This window comes from Azolla caroliniana, unplaced genomic scaffold (genome assembly GCF_043228905.1).
Source record: "Azolla caroliniana isolate FFs.n. ecotype wild unplaced genomic scaffold, voAzoCaro1.0.p SCAF_5, whole genome shotgun sequence".
NCBI classification, from domain to species: Eukaryota; Viridiplantae; Streptophyta; class Polypodiopsida; order Salviniales; family Salviniaceae; genus Azolla; species Azolla caroliniana.
Genome location: NW_028230440.1, coordinates 8,899,888 through 8,920,081, shown reverse-complemented (window position 1 = coordinate 8,920,081; position 20,194 = coordinate 8,899,888). Strand labels below are relative to the sequence as shown.

Here is a 20,194-nt window from a genome sequence, read left to right as displayed (position 1 = left end):
GGGCAATTTATTGCAATATGTCTTGGTCCACCGCAGTAAAAACATAGTCGATTTGTACGGCGTCGCTGCTTTTCTTCTTCAGATAATGGCCCTCGACGACGTGTAGTGTCAATCTCCATCGGAGTCGGAGTATTCGCTGGAGGCGCATTATATGACTCCCTCGGAAAAGTTCTTGCTACCACTGAGGCATAGGTGGGCTCTGATCTTGCCCTCGGCATCTGTAGCTGTCGTTCCGAACGTCGCTCAAAGAGGCGGTTGTCACATCTCACCGCGCGACTGATTGCTTCTGTTAAGGACTTTGGCTCTTCAGGGAAGGTCAAGAGTAAATCCTTGACGTCGTTGCGTAAACCATAACGGAATTGCTCCATCAACGCTTGATCATCCCAAGGGATATCAGCGGCGAGTAGGCGAAAATCTGCAGCGTATGCGGAGGCTGGATGGTCACCTTGGCGTAATCGCCGAATTTTGTTGATTGCGGTCCTGATGCTTCAGTATCTCCGAAACATGCTTTAAACTCACCCCACTCGTGATGCATCGGTGGGATACCGGGAAGGATGCATTTGAATAACTAATCGTACCTGGTTAAGGAACCCTCTAAACTGTGATCACGTTCCATCGAACTTCGTAGGAAGGCCAATCTTGGGTTCTTTATGAATCCCTTGTGTTCCGGGCCCTTGTTGTTGCATCGCTACGATGGTTGCTTCGAGTTGTTGCACGCGTAACGCAAGTTCCCCATGCTGCTGTTGCGTTTGCTGCTTTTCTAAGGAGATTTGCCGAAGATCCCCCAGCAACCGTTGGTTTTCTTGTTCCAAAGCATGGAACTTCTCTTTCAAGCATTGAAATTCTGAGAAAACAAATTGATATTCTTCAGCGCTAACAGTGGCCATGGGATGAAAGAAAAGAGGAATAAGAGATTAGTAGGAAATGAGAGAGACAGAAGGTAGGATAAATCGGTTCAAACTGTCAGGAACAGTACTAAGACAGAGAAGGACTTAGTACTAAAAGAAGTATTAGTACTAAGAGAGGTGAAGAACTCTCGAGAGAAGGAAAGTGTGAGTGAGAGGGAGAGAGAGAGAGAGAGAGAGAGAGTGATGATAAGAAAAGATATATATTATGTGAAGAAAATGTACAATAGCTAGGAGGCTTAAGACTGGCGTTGAACCGATTTGGTTCGAAATAATACCTTGTGCCTCCTTTTATAGTGTTCTAAGGAATACTCCTGAAGTTTCTAGAATGTTCCAGAGAAATCTGGAATATACATCAATTTTCTATAATAAAACATAAATGAAAATAATACTTTACGTATTAAAATGTATAATCTAATGGTCAAGAGCTCGACCCATGTAGCATAAGGTCATGGGTTCGAGTCTTGCCATATCATGACAATTGCAGAAGTCTGTGCACCAAAAACAGAGTCTGAAAATCTTGTGCAGAATGAAGAGTGGGCATTTACTACTGTTTACAGTTTTGACCCATCTTCACTTGAAGAATGTATGTCTATTGTACCATCAGATGTTTGGTATTTCGATAGTGGGGCAACCAAACATATTACCTGGCAACGCAATTTCTTCACTTAATTGGAGCCTACCCCTATAGGGAATACTGTCACATGTGCCAACAACTCATCTTATCTAGTTATGGGTGTTGGTAAGATCATTTTGACGTAGCCCTTTCATCTTGTCAGATGCTTTGTTTGTGCCAGGGATCAAGAAAAATATGTTGTCAGTTTCAGCATTAGCCAAGGTTGGCTTGGTTGTTAAATTTGTTGATGATAAGTGTATAGTTCATGATCTATCCAATGGGGATATTATTATTACTTCTAGAATTTTATGTCGTGGGTTGTATAAGCTCATAGATTATGAAAGATCTATAAATGATTCAACCTATGCAATACAAGATTCTCAAGCTATTTCAGATGCAAAGATTTGGCATGCACGCTTTGGTCATCTGAATTTTGCAAGTTTGCTTCACCTACAAAAATCTGAAATGGTGTCCTCCTTGCCCAAACTTGAGGCACCTTGGAAGCATGTTTGTGAAGGCTACATTTTGGGCAAAATGCACCGTTCATCCTTTCCAAAAGATGGTTCAGTTCGAGCTACGCAAAAATTGCAGCTTGTTCATAGCGATGTCTGTGGTCCTATGTAGACACATTCTCTTGGGAACTATCTTTATTTTGTGACTTTCATTGATGACTTTTCTAGGCATGCATGGGTATATCCATTGAAGGCAAAGTCCGAAGTGTTTCTATGCTTCAAACAATTTCTAGCTTTGGCTGAGAATTTGTCATCATGTAAAATGGGCACCCTTCGTTCTGATCAAGGGGGGGAGTATATGTCTTCTGAGTTTAATGCATTTATGGCTAAATGTGGGATAAAACATCAGTGTACAATGCCGTATACACCTCAACAAAATGGAGTTGCTGAAAGAAAGAACAGGTCAATCATGGAAATGGCGAGGTGTATGGTCAAAAGTCAGGCCTTACCACATAGTTTCTGGCTTGAGGTTGTCATGTGTGCAGCATATGCACTTAACAAGTGTCCCACTAAAGCACTGCACTCCATATGAAGCTTGGCATGGCCAAAAACCATCTATTTCTCATCTGCGTGTTTTTGGTTGTTTGGCATATGCATTAGTGCCTAAACAACAACGCAAAAAATTGGATGATAAGGAAGTGAAATGTATTTTTGTAGGATATAGTTCTGAAAGTAAAGGCTATCGTCTGTATAATCCACAATCTAAATGCATTTTGGTTAGCCGTGGTGTTGTTTTTGTGGAGGATGCAATTCAGCCACTTCTTTCATGTATGAAGGAGACACCAGTTAGCTCCAAAGATGTGTATGACACTTTGTTGCCTCTGTTTACAAGTGGACAATTAAGTGTTGACCCACTTGAGGCACATTCTCAGCCTTTGGAAGCTACTCATAATGATGTAGATCATTCTATTTCTGATGCAAACTTACATGATGCACTTATTAATGAGAGGGTTGATATAGAGGAGGCAAATATTGTGCCTACATGGCTGTTGCAGACTTTGCAAGACAATAAATTGGATTTTCCTTTGTCATATTGTACTCATTCAAGTTATCATAGTGCTTCTTTTGCATCAAATTGTTATGTTATGGTTGCCTCTAGTCTTTGCGATGAGAATGAGCCTGTTTCTTTTGATGAAGCACAAAATTCAAAAAATTGGATGGCTGCTATGCAATCAGAATATGAGGCTATTATGAAGACAGGTACATGGTCTTTATGTGACTTGCCTCCTGGCAAGAAGGCTATTGGCACTAAGTGGGTATATAACCTATAAGCGTAAACCTAATGGAACAATTGATAGGTATAAGGCTAGGCTTGTTGCGAAAGGTTATGCCCAAGAAAAAGGCATTGATTTTGATGAGACCTTTGCTCCCACCTGCTGTATGACTACTGTTCGTAGCATCTGTGCAATTGCAGCTCATCGTGGTTGGAATGTACATCAATTGGACATTAAAACAACATTTTAAAATGGCGATCTTCATGAGGAAGTGTGTGTATCCCAGCCTCGTGGTTTTATGCAAAAAGGGCATGAGCACAAAGTGTGCAGGTTGCAAAAGGCATAATATGGCTTGAAGCAAGCACCACGTTCTTGGTCTAAAAAGATACATGCCTATTTGATTGCATTTGGGTTTGAGAATAGTCCAACTGAAAGCACCTTATATGTTAAGCATGCTTGATGATGTATTTCTGATCATGGTTGTGTATGTTGATGATATATTGCTCACTGGTCCCAATGAGAAGCATATTGCTGACTTTAAAGCTGATTTGCATGCCTCTTTTGAGATGTCAGATTTGGGACATTTGCATCATTATTTGGGCATTCAATTCATGCAAGTTGATGGTGGAATAGCTTTGTGTCAATCGAAATACATTGACACATTATTACAGCGTTTTGGCCTTGAAGACTATAAACCTATTGCCACTCCCATGGAGACAAGTTTATGTTTGAGCCTTCATGATGTTGGAGATGCATTTGATATTGTTCTCAATCAGCAAGCAATTGGATGCTTGATTTACCTATGCATAACCCGACCTAATATTCAGTTTATTTTCTCTCACATGAGCAGGTTTATGCATTGCCCAAGACATAAGCATTGGTAGGCAGTTAAGCGCATCTTTCGCTACTTGAGTGGTACCTGGTCACTTGGGTTGTTTTATCCCAAGGGGGGATCACTACCGCCAGACCTGCATGCTTTTTCTGACTCTGATTGGGCTGGTTGTTATGACACTCGTGTGTCCACAAGTGGTTTTTGCTTCATGCTTGGTAGCTCATGCATATCTTGGTTGAGCAAGAAGCAGCCTACTATGGCCACTTCTAGTTGTGAGACTGAGTATAGGGCAACTTTCACAACTATAGTTGAGTGTGTGTGGCTCAAACGCCTTTTAGTTGATTTGGGTGTTGGTCAGTCTTCTGCCACCACCATCTTCACTGACAGTCAAAGTGCAATGGCAGTTGCGAGGAACCTTGTGTTCCATGCTCGCACTAAGCACATTGAGGTGCATTATCACTATGTCAGGGAAAGGTTCTCTGATGGAGAGATCAATTTGGCTTATGTGCCCACGCAGGAGAACATTGCAGACCTCTTCACAAAGGCTCTACCTAGGGAGAAGTTTGAAGCTTTCCGCAAAGCTTTAGGCCTAATCCCATTTGTGGATTCATCTCTATCCACATAGCTTGGCACTTATTTAACCATGAGTATCAACTCCTTGTTCATCGCATCACTCCCAAGGGGGATTTGGTGACATATTTTGGTAGTGATGTGTGTGAACACGCTTAGGACAGTGATGTGTGAACACACTTAGGATAGTGATGTGTGTGAACACATTTAGGACAGTAATGTGTGAGCACACTTAGGACAATGATGTGTGTGAACACACTTAGGACTACAGGGGCATTTTTTCCCTCTTTAGGAGGTTTTTTCCCCCTGTCTAAAAATACTCTTACAACCTTAAAGTGGTGAAGCTTTTTGGGATTCAAAGCAAGAACCCAACAGAAATAAAAGAATACAAAAAATAAGAAAATTCGAAAACAATTAAGAAAAGTGGACTTTCAAGTGAAATCCACTGCAATGTATCATATTTTAGTCTATATAGCTAGAATTCGATGCAATGCATTATGTCTCAGTTGAAAATGCAAGAGTATTTTTTTAATGGATTTTTTTTTTAATTCCAAAAACTCATAGCAAGAATCTAATGCACTACATCCAATTCTAGATGTATAGAGTAAAATTCGACCTAGTGCATCAGATCTAGATGGAATGAATCGAATTTTTTTTGACATCAAAGGCTTATTATGAGAATTTAAGAAAAACGAAAAAACGTTCTTACGGCATTTTTTAGATTCTAATTATTTTGGTAGAAGGTTTCTCTCACATAATCAAATATCGTAAATAGAAAGTACATAATTAAATATCATAACAAAAAAGTGAAGAAGAAAGAATGCATCAAGTACATCTACTCTTACATTGGATAATGTTTATATACTAGTGTATGACTTATCTTTGACCAAAACAAGTTATTTGCGACAAACCACAATGAAGATACTAAAAGAGGATCTCGAATGTGGCTTCAGACACAACACAAAGATAAATAAGAAGCATGACTCATAACCTCGATGAGGTTGGATTGCAATTGGATGAAGACAATGCATTAGTTGCCATTGATGATGAGGATGAGACCTCATAAACCCTTACTAGTTCATCTAATGGGTATGAAGATGATGGCATAAACTTGGAAAACGATTGTCCTGATACGTTAACTGTAAATATTGTATTGTACATCAAGATTTGGATTCATGAATTTCTATAAATATTAGTGTTAATCATTTTGGACATTCATTTGTAAGTTTGGCATGTCCATTATTTAGGCATTTTTTTGAACACCTAAATTTTCGTACATGCTAAAAATCAATATATTCTTGGGTCATTTTTTAAAATCCTTTACGCATGCGGCACCCCTTTTGTGAATCACCCTAATTTGTGTCATTTTTTTATGGACAGTTCTCAAAATGCGACATATTACCTGTTTCAAATGTCCCGGTGTTCATGGTTTTGTGCACACGGTTTTATACGTTTTATTCTTATAGAATACCGAATATGAGAAGAAATTATACAAAACCCAAAGCACCCAGTCGTAGCTTTAGTGGTAAGGCAATTGTCTCTTATCTTGGAGGTGCAAGGTTCAAGAGCTTACTTGCACCCCTTGGTGTGCACAAAAACGTCGCTAGGCCCTAGGCTTATTTTCGAGTGTGCCAAACCGCACGTCCCTTGGTATGTGCCAAAAAGAGAGTGTGAGATTTCTTCTATGGTGATCAATCAAATTCCTCCACGTCCTCGTTGTCCTCGTTGCCCTCGCTCGAGGTCAGCACCCTCATCTTGTCTTTTCTTGAAGATCTTTACTCTTTTCCCTACATTGGATATGGCCAACCTTGATCCGTCGAGCTCCGCGAGGTGGTAGGTGGCATTGTCATTGACACTCGTCACCACATACAATTCAAACCATCTTCTTGCGAACTTTCTTGTCGTCATGTGTTGGTTGTCAAGGTTGTTGTCGTAGACCAATACCCAATCTCCTTCGATCTTCTTGGGACGTAGTTGATGCGTCTTGTTGAACCAAATCTTGTTCTTCACTCGGGCTACCTCCATTATCTTTTGTGCATTTTCTAGATCTTCGGGCCTTCTTTCTAGCCACCTTATCCGCACTGCCAATAATTCTTCTCGGCTCGTCTCATTCTCCTATGGCATCGCTACCCATGAGGCGATCGTCCTTTCGATGGGCATTATTGGCTTATGTCAATACATAAGCTCTGTTGGCATATACCCTGTCACAGAACGGTGCGTAGTTTTGTCGGCCCACAAGGCATAGGGAAATAGTCGCAGCCAGTTCCCAACTCGACTGTCGCATGCTCCTACAATGTTTTTGACTATCAGTCCATGCCCTCGCTCAATCTTCCCATTCGCTTCCAGATTGTAGGAAGTCGTGAGGGAGAGCTTCACACCTAGTTTCTTGAAGAGCTCCATTGCTTCGTGTGCATCCAGCTCCCTTCGGTTGGCCACTATCTTTCCCACACATCCGTATCGGCAGATGACCTCTTCGAGTAGAAATTTGCAGACGGCTGACATTGTCTTATTTTCCAAGGACCATCCTTCCACCTGATTTGTCAAGTCTTCTCTTGCCAATACCAAGTACTTCATTTGTCCCACTCCCATTGGCATTGAGACTAGATCCACCGTCCATTTGAAATGTATGGTGAATGGGTATGTCGATCGCAAGTCATCACGGTGACATATGTTCGAATGTACTTGGCAGTTTTCGCATGTGGACACGAAATGAAGTACATCTTTGTACATGCTCGGCCACCAGTACTTCTCCTTCAGCTTTTTGAACGTTGCCCATGTTCCTCTATGACCTGCCCAAGGACTCGTGGAATTCAGACATCAGCGTCGCTTGGTCCTCTCTCTTCGCCACTACTCGACGTGGCATTCCTGTTCTTCTCTTTGGGTACTACCAAAGAAATCCTCCCTTCAAGAAGTATTGGTAAGCTTTCTTCCAAATGTGTAGAGCCTCCTCCTTCGTCCAAGAGGCATCCGTCGTCATTGTTCTCAAGAACCTGCCGATCAGTAACCACTCTCCTTCATACTCGTTCTCGTTGAAGGCGTGGAGGGTTGGCGTGCCTTTGTCTTCCGCCGACCGTCGGGCGTCTTGAAGAAGTCGAGGGTGACATCTTCATCTTTCGAAACCATGTCACTTTCATTCTTGAATCTTGCTCTTGATAGCATGTCGTCCATGACGTTGTTCTTTCCTGCAATGTGGCAGATCTCTAGGTTCAAAAACTTGATATAGGCTATCCACCTTAGCATAGCCAGATCTGGTGTCGCATATCCTGAGTTCATCCCAAGAATTGGGAGACAATCCGTCTCAATTATCACTTCCGACCCGATCATGTAGTCCTTGTCCACCTTCACCGCAGACACGATACCTAGAGTTCCCACTTGACTTGGGCGTATCCTCGTTGTCGTTCGCTAAGGACCTTTGCTCCAAATTGGATGGCATACCATGCACTATCTTCTCCTTCTTGGTTGATGACCCACCTGATTCTTGTTGGGCTCGTATCCACAGTCACATCAATTGGCTTTCCTTTGGTATAGTTGGCCTTTCATACTGTTGGAGCTTCAAGTAGTTTCTTCAATCTTCGAATCACATTTGTATGCTTCTCTTGCCATTCGAACTTCGTCCTTTCCTTCAGCAATCCATATAATGGCTCGGCGACATGAGCGTAGTGTGGAATCCAGATATGATAAAAGGCACATGCTCCCAAGAATATTCGCACCTCTGTCTGGGATGTATATTCTTCTCACATCTCTTGAATAACATTCACCTTCTCAGGAGAGGGTTTCCATCTGTATGGTCCACAAAGATGTCCCACTACTAGGACCTCGCGTTGGCCGAATGCCGACTTTTCTCCAGAGAATGTGAGCCCTACTCCTAGTCTTTGTCGCACTCCCTCACAGTCTTCAATATGGTTTGAAATGTCCATCTTCTACATCCATCTTGATCTAAAGACTCGTCCTTTTCTTATTCAGGGCACCCTTTTATAGGGATATCATCAAGGAAAGGCATAGTAATATTTGGGATGCAGTCTCTTAGTACTTTGTTCATGGCATTCACCATGTGTGCTACAGAGTTGGTTGCACCTAGAGGTAGGGTGCACATTGGTACCAATCCAATCGGGGTCCTCATTGTTGTGATGTCTCTGCTATTGATTGCTAATTGAAATTGATCGTAGCCTAAGTAGAGATCACCAGAATAAATGGACCTTCCCTTAAATGCTTTCGCGAACTCATCTATTCTTGGACCAATTCCGGCATTGCGAATCGTCACTTTATTCATTGGTTGAAGATCTTGTATGAACCTTAAGGTTCCATTCTTCTTTGGTATCGTGAACCACCTATTTGAGCAAGGAGCATTCGATGGTTCCAAAATTCCCATCTCGACCTTCTCTTTCAAGAGCTTGATTAATTTGGAATGTGCACTCTTGGGACTGGTATCAGTTTTAGGTTCCACAGTACATGTGGTATTGTGGATATCACCATCGGTTCTATTATCCTTGGATCTGCACATCCGATTTCATTTGGATAGAATGCAAATGCTTTCCCATGTCTTTCAAGCATTTCCCGAAAATCCTTGATGGGAACGCCCAGATCCTTCAAAATCCTCTTCAACCATACGACTTCACATGTACCTACGGCTGCGCCCTTGTATTCGGCCTCCGTACTGGAAAGAGCTACGGTTGGTTGCTTCTTGCTACTCCACAAAATTGCTCCGCTGCCAAGGGAGAAGAGGAGGTCACGACGGTAGAAGAGGCCAACTCGGCCCATCACACGAAGGGAACTCAAACCTTCACGGAAGCCATCGAGGAACCTTCGGAAGAAGGGGGAGTTTTCATGCCGAACAAGGTCGGAAAATGAGGCCTGCAACTTGCAACTGTTGGGGAAAAATCGGCCACCGCGAGGAGGAGTGCCGAAAAAGAAGAAGCGAGTCAGCTTCGACAAGTCAACAACTCACGAATTATGCCACCAACTCCGAATACGGTGACTACGGCGACTACGGCGGACTATTCGTAATGAGGCATAGAGCGAACACTATGTCTGCGTCTGACTCCGCAAGCACCTCCAATTTGGAAGACGTGTTGTTCGTCGATTCTGGTGCCTCACATCACATGACGTCACACCAAGAGTGGTTTCGTGACTTACGAACGCCACACCGACCCGGCTTCATAGAGACGGGAGACGACACCACACATCCCATTCGGCACATCGGCAATGTCCCATTCGGGAAAGAAGGCGTGCAAACTTGCATCAAGAATGTCTTGCACATGCCCACAATAACAAAGAATTTGGTCTCGGTCGGCCAAATTGTGGAGCAAGGCATGCAAGTTCGGTTCAATAATGAAGGTTGTTTCATCGAGAAAGATGGCCGACTCATAACCAAGGGACGGAGAAACGGACGAATGTTCATCCTCGATTCCAACGAGGTGAAATTGGCCAGGAAAACCGAGACAAGCATCGAGTTGTGGCACAAGAGAATCGGCCACATAAACCTCCCACGGCTCTGAGCTATGCGAACAAAGGGACTCGTCATCAGACTTCCAACCTTCGAGTCAAAACGAGTCGACCAAGTATGCAAAGCGTGTCAACTCAGCAAACAACATCGACTCCCATTTACGAAGGAGAGCTCCGCAAGAAAAGGCCTCCTCGACATCATACACTCGGATGTATGGGGACCAGCTCACCTTCATCGACGACTACTCGCGCTACGTGTGGATCTTCCGGATGAAGAAGAAGAGCGAAATGTTCTCCCACTTCCAAAAGCTCAAGGGCCAAGTCGAAAAAGAAACTGATTGGCACATTTGATGCCTACGATCAAATGGAGGCAAGGAGTACTTCTCCAATGAATTCACCTGCTACCTCCAAAGTGAAGGCATTCAGAGATAATTCTAATGCCGACACACACCCCAACAAAATGGAGTAGCCGAAAGGAAGAATTGGCAAATACTTGAGGTAGCAGGCGCCATGATGCATGAGAAGCACATGTCGAATTTCTATTGGGCCGATGCGGCATCCACGACCATCTATCTCATGAATTGATGCACCACTAATGGAGTGCATGATCTAACTCCATACGAGCTCCTCGTCGGAAGGAAGCCGATCTTGTCGCACCTCAAGGTGTTCCGAAGCATTGCGAATGTACGCATCCCGAACGACCAACAACAGAAGCCCGACGCGAAGTCAGAGGAATGTATCCTCATAGGATACTCGTCCGAGAAGAAGGCATACAAGTGCTACAACCCTTCCACCTGTGTAATTCGGGTAAGTCGAGACGTAGTCTTCGACGAGTCCGCATCTTGGTACGCACCAGAGACAACTTCGACTCCAACTCCGCTCGACCCGGAATCCGTCGAACAAGAGGTAGAACATGGAGATCGCTTCAAACACATGTTCGAAGAAAGTCTGATTACTGTTGTATGTTAGTAGGGTTAGGGTAGAGGATGAGGATGAATGGTAATGGTGTAATAGTGAAAATGATGGAGAGTATAATGGTGAGAGAGATCATGAAGAACAAGACAAGCATTGAGGGGTGGGGGGTGATGCCTAGAATGGCTCCACCCCCCTCCCAAGGGGGTTCAACGTTAAGGGGGAAGAGAGAGAGAGAGAGAGAGAAAGATGTCAAAGAGAGAGAGAGAGAGAGAGAGAGAAATGATCCTTCTTTCATTCATTCCCCATAAGGGGTTAAATAGGTACAAATGGGTAGATACACAAGGGTGCAAGCCCCTTGGGCATTCACACCTAGTCACTCACACCTCTTTGTATCCACCACACTCACACTTACATTCACACTCATAATCATATAACATTACACATACATATCAACGCATTACATCTTTCACCCTCACTTATCACACTTATCAATCACCCGTACATCTCGTACGGTAACAATTACGGCAAAGCCTAGTGGGCCACAAGAGCCCCCACGCGACCCAAGCACGTCGCAGCCAAGTACGAACTTGGACAAAGGCAAAGGTAAGATGCCCGACGACAGTGATTCGGATGTGTCGGCTCGCTCACTAGACAATGAGTTTGGTGTACCCATCATGCGAACACCCAGAGTAAAGAAGGTGCTCACATCAACAAGCGAAAAACTTCGACGCTCATCTAGAGCTAAGAACCTCGTCACTCGGCACGGCTACAACGAGTACATGGCCCATCACTATGCCTTCGCGATGAAGGTAGCGGTGTCGCGAATATTCGCACGTGCGTGTGCTACTCAAGCGACCACCGGGGTCTTGGACTGGGGAGGATGTTCGCAGAATTATCGAAGAGATGACGATCAATGTAAGATTAGATGAAATTGGTTTACTTGAGAAGAAGAAAGATTGTACACTTGAGAAGTAGAAAAATATGAAGAAAATAAACACAAATATTATAATTATATTGATGATAGTGGTGTTGGTGATATCACATATTGAGCCCCCCTTACACAAGCCCAACTAGAGGCTTTTATAGGTCTTTCCATGCTTGTGACATGCACAAACCATGGGTTTAGAACGATGGTTTTGTGCACATGGTTTTCTATGGTTGTTTCATCTATAATTCGTATATAAAGAAATACATAAAATCTACACTATATGATCGTTGTCCTAATGGTAAGGCAATCATCTTGTATCTTAGAGGTGCAAGGTTCAAATCCATGGGTTTAGAACCATGGTTTTGTGCACATGGTTTTCTATGGTTGTTTCATCTATAATTCGTATATAAAAAGGAAATACATAAAATTTACACTATATGATCGTTGTCCTAATGGTAAGGCAATCATCTTGTATCTTATAGGTGCAAGGTTCAAATCCATGGGTTTAGAACGATGGTTTTGTGCACATGGTTTTCTATTGTTGTTTCATCTATAATTCGTATATAAAAAGGAAATACATAAAATCTACACTATATGATCGTTGTCCTAATGGTAAGGCAATCATCTTGTATCTTAGAGGTGCAAGGTTCAAATCCATGGGTTTAGAACGATGGTTTTGTGCACATGGTTTTCTATTGTTGTTTCATCTATAATTCGTATATAAAAAGGAAATACATAAAATCTACATTATATGATAGTTGTCCTAATGGTAAGGCAATCATCTTGTATCTTATAGGTGCAAGGTTCAAATCCATGGGTTTAGAACCATGGTTTTGTGCACATGGTTTTCTATGGTTGTTTCATCTATAATTCGTATATAAAAAGGAAATACATAAAATTTACACTATATGATCGTTGTCCTAATGGTAAGCAATCATCTTGTATCTTAGAGGTGCAAGGTTCAAATCCATGGGTTTAGAACGATGGTTTTGTGCACATGGTTTTCTATGGTTGTTTCATCTATAATTCGTATATAAAAAGGAAATACATAAAATTTATACTATATGATCGTTGTCCTAATGGTAAGGCAATCATCTTGTATCTTATAGGTGCAAGGTTCAAATCCATGGGTTTAGAACCATGGTTTTGTGCACATGGTTTTCTATGGTTGTTTCATCTATAATTCGTATATAAAAAGGAAATACATAAAATTTACACTATATGATCGTTGTCCTAATGGTAAGGCAATCATCTTGTATCTTATAGGTGCAAGGTTCAAATCCATGGGTTTAGAACCATGGTTTTGTGCACATGGTTTTCTATGGTTGTTTCATCTATAATTCGTATATAAAAAGGAAATACACATTATATGATAGTTGTCCTAATGGTAAGGCAATCATCTTGTATCTTACAGGTGCAAGGTTCAAACCTTACTTATACCCCTTTGTACAAACTCAAGTGCCACTAGGCCTTAGGTTTATTTGCTAAGTGCATGTGCAATGTTGCACATCCTTGGTTTATTCGTCTCACTCGATTTCACACCGTAGCCGAAAATCGTCACGACAGCAGCCGAACAAGAACCCAAGAGCTCCACCGAAGTGGCTCGCAACCCACGATGGGTGGAAGTAGTCATCCTTCGCCCACACACTACAAGCCTTCATCACCGGCTTGAGGGGGAGGAACTGAGATTGCCACGACGAAGAAAACTGAAGGCAGGACGGAAGCACACGAAGCCGACGAAAGCCAAAGCGGATGTCGGACGCCTCACACTTGAGCTTGAGGGGGCGTATTGAGAGATCAACCTCAACTCTATTTAGTTAGTTAGTCAACCATGTAACTTCGTAGTTACCTAGATAGAATCTAGTTAGAAGTGTTGACTATAACGCCTTAAATAGGACCTTGTACTTACACCTTTGTACCTATATTCTCGTCACACATGTGCACCCTTGCACATGAGATCTATATATACCTCATTATAGGTATTTTTGTATTTGATGATGATAATGCTAATTTAATATAGAGTTAATCATCCCCCATTTGTGGTGTTCATATGTGTTAACTTCCTCTCTCTCCCTCTCTCTCTCTTCCTCTCACACACATATGTCACACACATATCACTTAATCTTCCGTTGATCAACTAATCACATAATTCACATAATTAGGTACTAATTAATCCTTGCTTAATTACTTACCTAATTCTTAACAATCCTCGGTCGTGAACTTTGCTAATATTGCTTTCTCGAACTCGGACCATGTTGTCTTCCCTTCTTGGAGCTCGATGACTCACCTTTGGACGTTGTTGGTGACAACCCGCTTGAAACTTGAGATTTGACGTGCTTCAGACATGTCGCTCTGATTCATCTCCCTTTTGTATTCATGAAGGAACTCTGTAATGTTCCTTCTATTAAATTGACCCATGACCTCCACGATGTGGTCGACGGCCTTCTCCACACTCGCATCGTTGTCCCGAGATTTCATCATTTGTTCAACAATTACCATCAATCTTTCGAACTCTCCCGCTTGATTGCTTGAGGATGTCATCTCCAAATATCGGTGGATCCTTGCCTTGATCCTTCCTACCGCCTCCTCACATCGGGTTCACCAAGAAATATGTCGCAAAAAAATGTGTGTGCGTTCGTGAAATGAAGCGGGACCGCTAGGGTCCTGGACCTGAAGGATTCAACGTTTTACAAGCGTAAGCGAGAAAGTATTTAAGATAGGTAGACAAATAGATAGAGAGATTTCAATTTCGACGTTGAACCCTTGACTTCAATTTTTGAGAGACAAGACCAATGAGATAACTAGGATTTTATTATTCTTAAGTTCCTCATTCAATACATAGCTTCCTTTACACAAGCACTTGTAACATGCACAAACCATGGGCTAAACCCATGGTTTTGTCCATATGGGTTTGCTTATGACATACACAAAACCATAGGCTTAAACCATGGTTTTGTGCACATGGTTTTATAGGTTTGTATTCTTATAGAATATTGAATATGAGAAGAAAATATACAAAATCGAAAGCACTCAATAGTATTTTAGTGGTAAGTCAATTGTCTCTTATCTTGGAGGTGCACAGTTCAAGACCTTACTTGCACCCTTCAGTATACACAAAAATACCGCTAGGCCCTAAGCTTATTTTCAAGTGTTTGTACAACACACGTGTTCAGTATACACAAAAATACCGCTAGGCCCTAAGCTTATTTTCAAGTGTTCATTTCACCTTCTCGATTTTTCCGTTCCACACGATTTTCACAACGTTGCCGAAAATCTTGACGACAACGTTAACATACTGTGTCGACTTATTCCTATGTAAGTGCATCAATCTCTAATTTCTGATTTTGTTTCTTCCATTCTGAGTGTGGAACTCCGTTGTGGCCGAGAGAGCGATTTCTATCACCTATGTGGGCCCTACAATCAGAAACCATCTCTGGTTAAGGTCAAGGCCATCTCAGCGATGAAGGAAGTTTGTCGGACGACCACGGAGGTCCGACGATTCCTCAGGGCATCTGCCTTCTACCACATCTGGATTCCCCACTATGCACATATCGTCGAACCACTCTATGGCTTGTTGAAGGAGTGGTAGTTATGATGGGGAGAAGAGCACACAGAGGCGATGAGGAGACTGAAGGGGATGTTGACGGCGGCATCGGCTCTCCGGAAGGCAGTCTACAGGAAAGGAGCTCCAGTATACGTAACGGTCGACATGAGTCCGACCAGAATCGGGTGGGTGATCAACCAAGAGGACGAAGGTGGAACGAGATTCGCCATTCGATTCTGAGCGAAAGTATTGAATGAGACAACGAGGATACACCTAGTTTAAGAGAGAACTATGGGGTATCATTTTGGTGGTCAAGGCCAATAAAGACTACGTAATTCCCGATTCTCGAGATGGTATCCAAATGCGCGACTGCAAACCTGGAAATGCTTAGGTGGATAGCATATATTAAGTCCCTTAATCTGGAGATACGGCACATCTCCGGGAAAGACAACGCCATGGCTGACATGCTATCCAGAGCGCAGTTCGAAGGAGAAGACGACATGGTATCGGAAGATGAAGAAGTTGGCGTGGACTTCTTCGAGTCGGCTCAATTGTCGACGAACGGGCGAAGCACTCTGACCCTACATATGTTTAACAAGGACGACTACGACGGGGAGTGACTTCAAATCAGAAGGTTCCTTAGCATGATGACGACGGATGGAACGTGCACAAGGGACGAGGCAAGTCGGATCCAAAAAAAGGCATACAAGTTCTTCCTACGAGATGAAGTAATATGGTGGCATCCGAAGAAACGAAACGGTACACCACTCTGGGTGGTGACACGGAGAGAGGACTAGTTGATGTTGTTTCAACATCAACATAGTGAAGTTCAAGATTTAAATATGCCGTAATGGCAAGAATCAATCGGAGTCCTGTGATTTTTAGAGTGGGTGAAAAAGTTTCATGGTAGTCCACACCTAGTATTTGTGAGAATTGTCGAGCTACTAATCTTGCTTTGAATCTCATGGGAGTACATAAGGCATCATATTTCTTCGTAAAAAGCCACTTACAATTGATGACATTGGAGTGACGAGGCCGACTCGGAGGTACTAATGTCCATGTGTGATTCTTTTGGAGTGCCGAGAATTCTGATCTAATTGTCGCAACCCTTTTTTTTCTTTACTTTTTAATGCTTGCTTGCACAAATTCTGGAGAACAAGATACCTCATGGTGGGATGTGTTCTTTAATGATCAAGAAGAAATTGTTGATAATTGTATCGTAAGTACCTTGATTGTGCAAATCCCCTTTACGTTATCTATACAACACTCTCGTGATTCTCAAACTCCTCTTCTTGCACCTAATGCAATTAATGACAACTTGCTCCATCCACAACAAAGAGACATTTATGTTGGACCAAGGATGACAAAAGTAGTTGAAGCTAGGTGGCAAGGAAACTTGCAAGAACTCAAGGTGGGAATGTTAATTGCTACACCTGTTGATGATAATGAGCTAGGGCACCAATTTTGGATTGGTAAGGTTTTGGACGTGGTGATGCATGATAACCAAAATCAAATCAAGTCTATAAAGGTGCATTGGTACAACACTAGAAGCAAAAATGCATTTACATGCAAGTATGCGAGATGATGGAATGTCCAAGGTCAAGAGGAAAAGACATTCGTAACACATCATCCCTTAACATTAGTGAGGTGGATATTATTGTTTATAACTTTACGCTAACAAAAGTTGGACATTTAAGGAAGTCAACAATAGACATAATAAAGGAGAAATTATTGATTCTACAAGGGGTCTCAGGTCGATGGCGAACAAGATCTTCAACACATAATTTAGAATCACACCATCCGGTTTCAGATGAAGACAATGCTTTAATAGGTACATCTAAAGATGACAAGGAACAATTAGCCTTGTATATTAGTTATAGTAGTGATCAAAGGAGTGATTTATGTAAACCCTAAACTCCTTAATGTAATTTTGCAAATTTAATCAAATTCCGTTTGTAATACTCGAATGACATAAAGGTTATGTTTTGAAATCTGTCGCTTCATATGAAGATTGTTTGTTAAAAAAAACATTACTTGTTGTTTTTTTGAGAAAATACACATTGTAACTTTTGGATCAGAACCTAAATTTTATGACTTTCCAACAACTTATGAAATTGTGGATTTTTAAGCTTTTCCAACGAATTTTTGAGAACGTGTGATATTAGTATCATTGTGTTTTGTGAAATGGGTATATAAACCCCAAAATCAAACGGAATATTCCTTATCCTTCCATTTTTGTGCAATCCTTCCACTTGTGAACACGAACGTGTTAGTTGGACTTTATCATATTCATTTGAGATCATGCACATTAAACAATAAAAAAAATTATAAATTTAGTTTAAGATTGTAGGAAACTAATAATTTGCCCCAAAAATGTGGCTTCACAACATTGAGTAACGAGTTCATGCATTTTTCATGATACAATGAGTGAAAACAAGTCGTTCATTAATGAGAAATAAGCAATCCAAACCGTTATTACTTTTACAACAAAACCCTAAACTCAAACGCCCACAATTATTTATATTATAATATGTATTAACGGAATGAATCTTTTCCTCTTTGTCCGTAAGGATATTATAATATTTTGCACAAACCTTTGAAATACTAAATTTATGGAATCTAGATATTTATTTTTATATCTTACTTTTTGTAATTTCTCAGTTCCCTCGACAACCATAGTGCCATACCAATTCCTTCAAGCTTCCATAGAAAACTTCAATCAACCACTCATTGGTTGGCCTACATGCTCGAGGGGCAATAGACAAGAGCATCAAGAATATGGGTTTGAATAAGTACCCAAACCCACTTCATTTTAGAACTATTTTATACGTAAGAGTTACAAATCAAGCATATTGTTTCATAAGAAGAAAGGAGTGTGTGCATATAAGTGGCATTCGTTATGGAATGGCAAGGAAATAAGCTTTCCTTGGAGAACAAGGCACAAATTAATCAATGTCCAACCTTTTACAATAAATAGTGATGTGGTTGAGAAAGAGGAGAAACAATTAAAAATATGATGACAAGTAATGTGTCTCAACATAAATTAATCAAGACTATCTTATGAAAGACAAGATCATGAATTAGAAGTTGCAATTTCGAAATGAGAGAGAGAGAGAGAGAAAGAGAGAAAGAGAGAGTTGAAGATAATAATCAATATCATTAAGAGGGAGAGGTTTTGTGAAATAGGAGAGAGAAAATGCACTTTTATAACATGTGCACATCATCAATGTTTACAAGAACCAACTTTTTGTACGATTTCTTTCTTAATACAAATGTTAAAGAACACAATTACATCACGTTGAAGTCGCGAACATTTACTGACAATCAATTTTGTACACCAACCTTCAATTTAAAGGGGATGATTAGAAAAATGTTACATCCTCTCGTTAAAAGAAACTAAATATCATGAAGACGTACACAAAGGCAAAGGGGGGGTGGAGAGAGAGAGAGAGAGAGAGAGAGAGAATTCACATTTTCATAGGATGTTGTTGGGTCCTAGTTCATAAACTATATGTTGTATGATGTTGTTAATAAATGCATAAATACATCATATAAACAGGTTAAGAATCCTTTTCCCTTAAAAACTAGACCATTTAGTCCCAAATTTGCAAGTGATACAACATTCTTACATGATCAAAGTTACAATACATAAAATGTGAAACACATCATTTATCTTGTAAAGCACATAATGGAACTTTGAATTCCGTTCATAAATAACTAACAATTCTGTAGTATTTCCATAATATGTGATAGCTAAAATTGTTTGTTTGTTTTTTGGATTGAATTTGTACATCAATCTTTTATAAGTTTAAAAAAACGTATTAGCATTGTTCTTAAGATTTAGGGTAGTGGCTTCAAACATGGGGATCCCACATGACGGAGAAGGCGTAGTGACAATGAGCACAAGCAAGACAAAACATGAAAAAAAGCAAAAGCAGTAGTGATAACAAGAGAAACCACAAGAGAAAGCAAAATGGACGATGAGCAAAACTGGAGTGAAAGAATAAGAGAAGGACAAATAAGAAGGTAATGTGTTCAACACTTCTATGAAAGTACAAGTTTCCATGAGCTCTTTGGGCATTGCCCCTATATTTATAGGTAGACATGAGGATTCACACCTCATCCTATGTGGGTTCGTACACATATCGTACCTTTACACTTTCAGTTTGCTAACGAACACACATCTCTTTAATACCAAGGTAGTTTTGAACTCTTTTTGAGAGATATCCAACACAAAATGGGGTATAGCGTTTAATGCAAGCGTCAAGATATCCAACACATGAAGTACAAGGTTTGAGTATCCTATCTTTGTCCTAGAAAAGAAGATTGCAAATATATGTCATGATTCCTCTCTCTTTTTTCTTTGTTAAATAGGAGGTACCAACTTCTTGCAAACGTTTCCCATCAACAAGTTGTAAAGGTAAAGGCAATGGCAATGGCAAAGGCAAAGGCAAAGGCAAAGGCAAAGATAAAATTGTAGGTCGTGTCCTCATTTACAAGCTTCCCCCCTCTTTTTGATCCTTTCTTTCAATGACAAGCTTCATTTCTTGTCCCTATTGGCATTTTATGCTTATGGAGAAATATGATTCAAATCTTTCCCCTTTTCCTGTTCCAATTTCATGGTTTGTTGGCTTTCTTTCATCACATCTATCATTTAGTAATTTTTACCTTGCATATTTTTTACTGATTTTTTCATTGTGATTTCACAAACATTCA

The 20,194-nt window shown here is 41.0% G+C and overlaps 1 pseudogene; it reads left to right on the top strand.

The window, feature by feature from the left end:
- Positions 1 to 3,949: 3,949 nt before the first annotated feature.
- Positions 3,950 to 4,704, top strand: LOC147864072 (secreted RxLR effector protein 161 pseudogene; annotated as a pseudogene).
- The last annotated feature ends 15,490 nt before the right edge of the window (positions 4,705 to 20,194 follow it).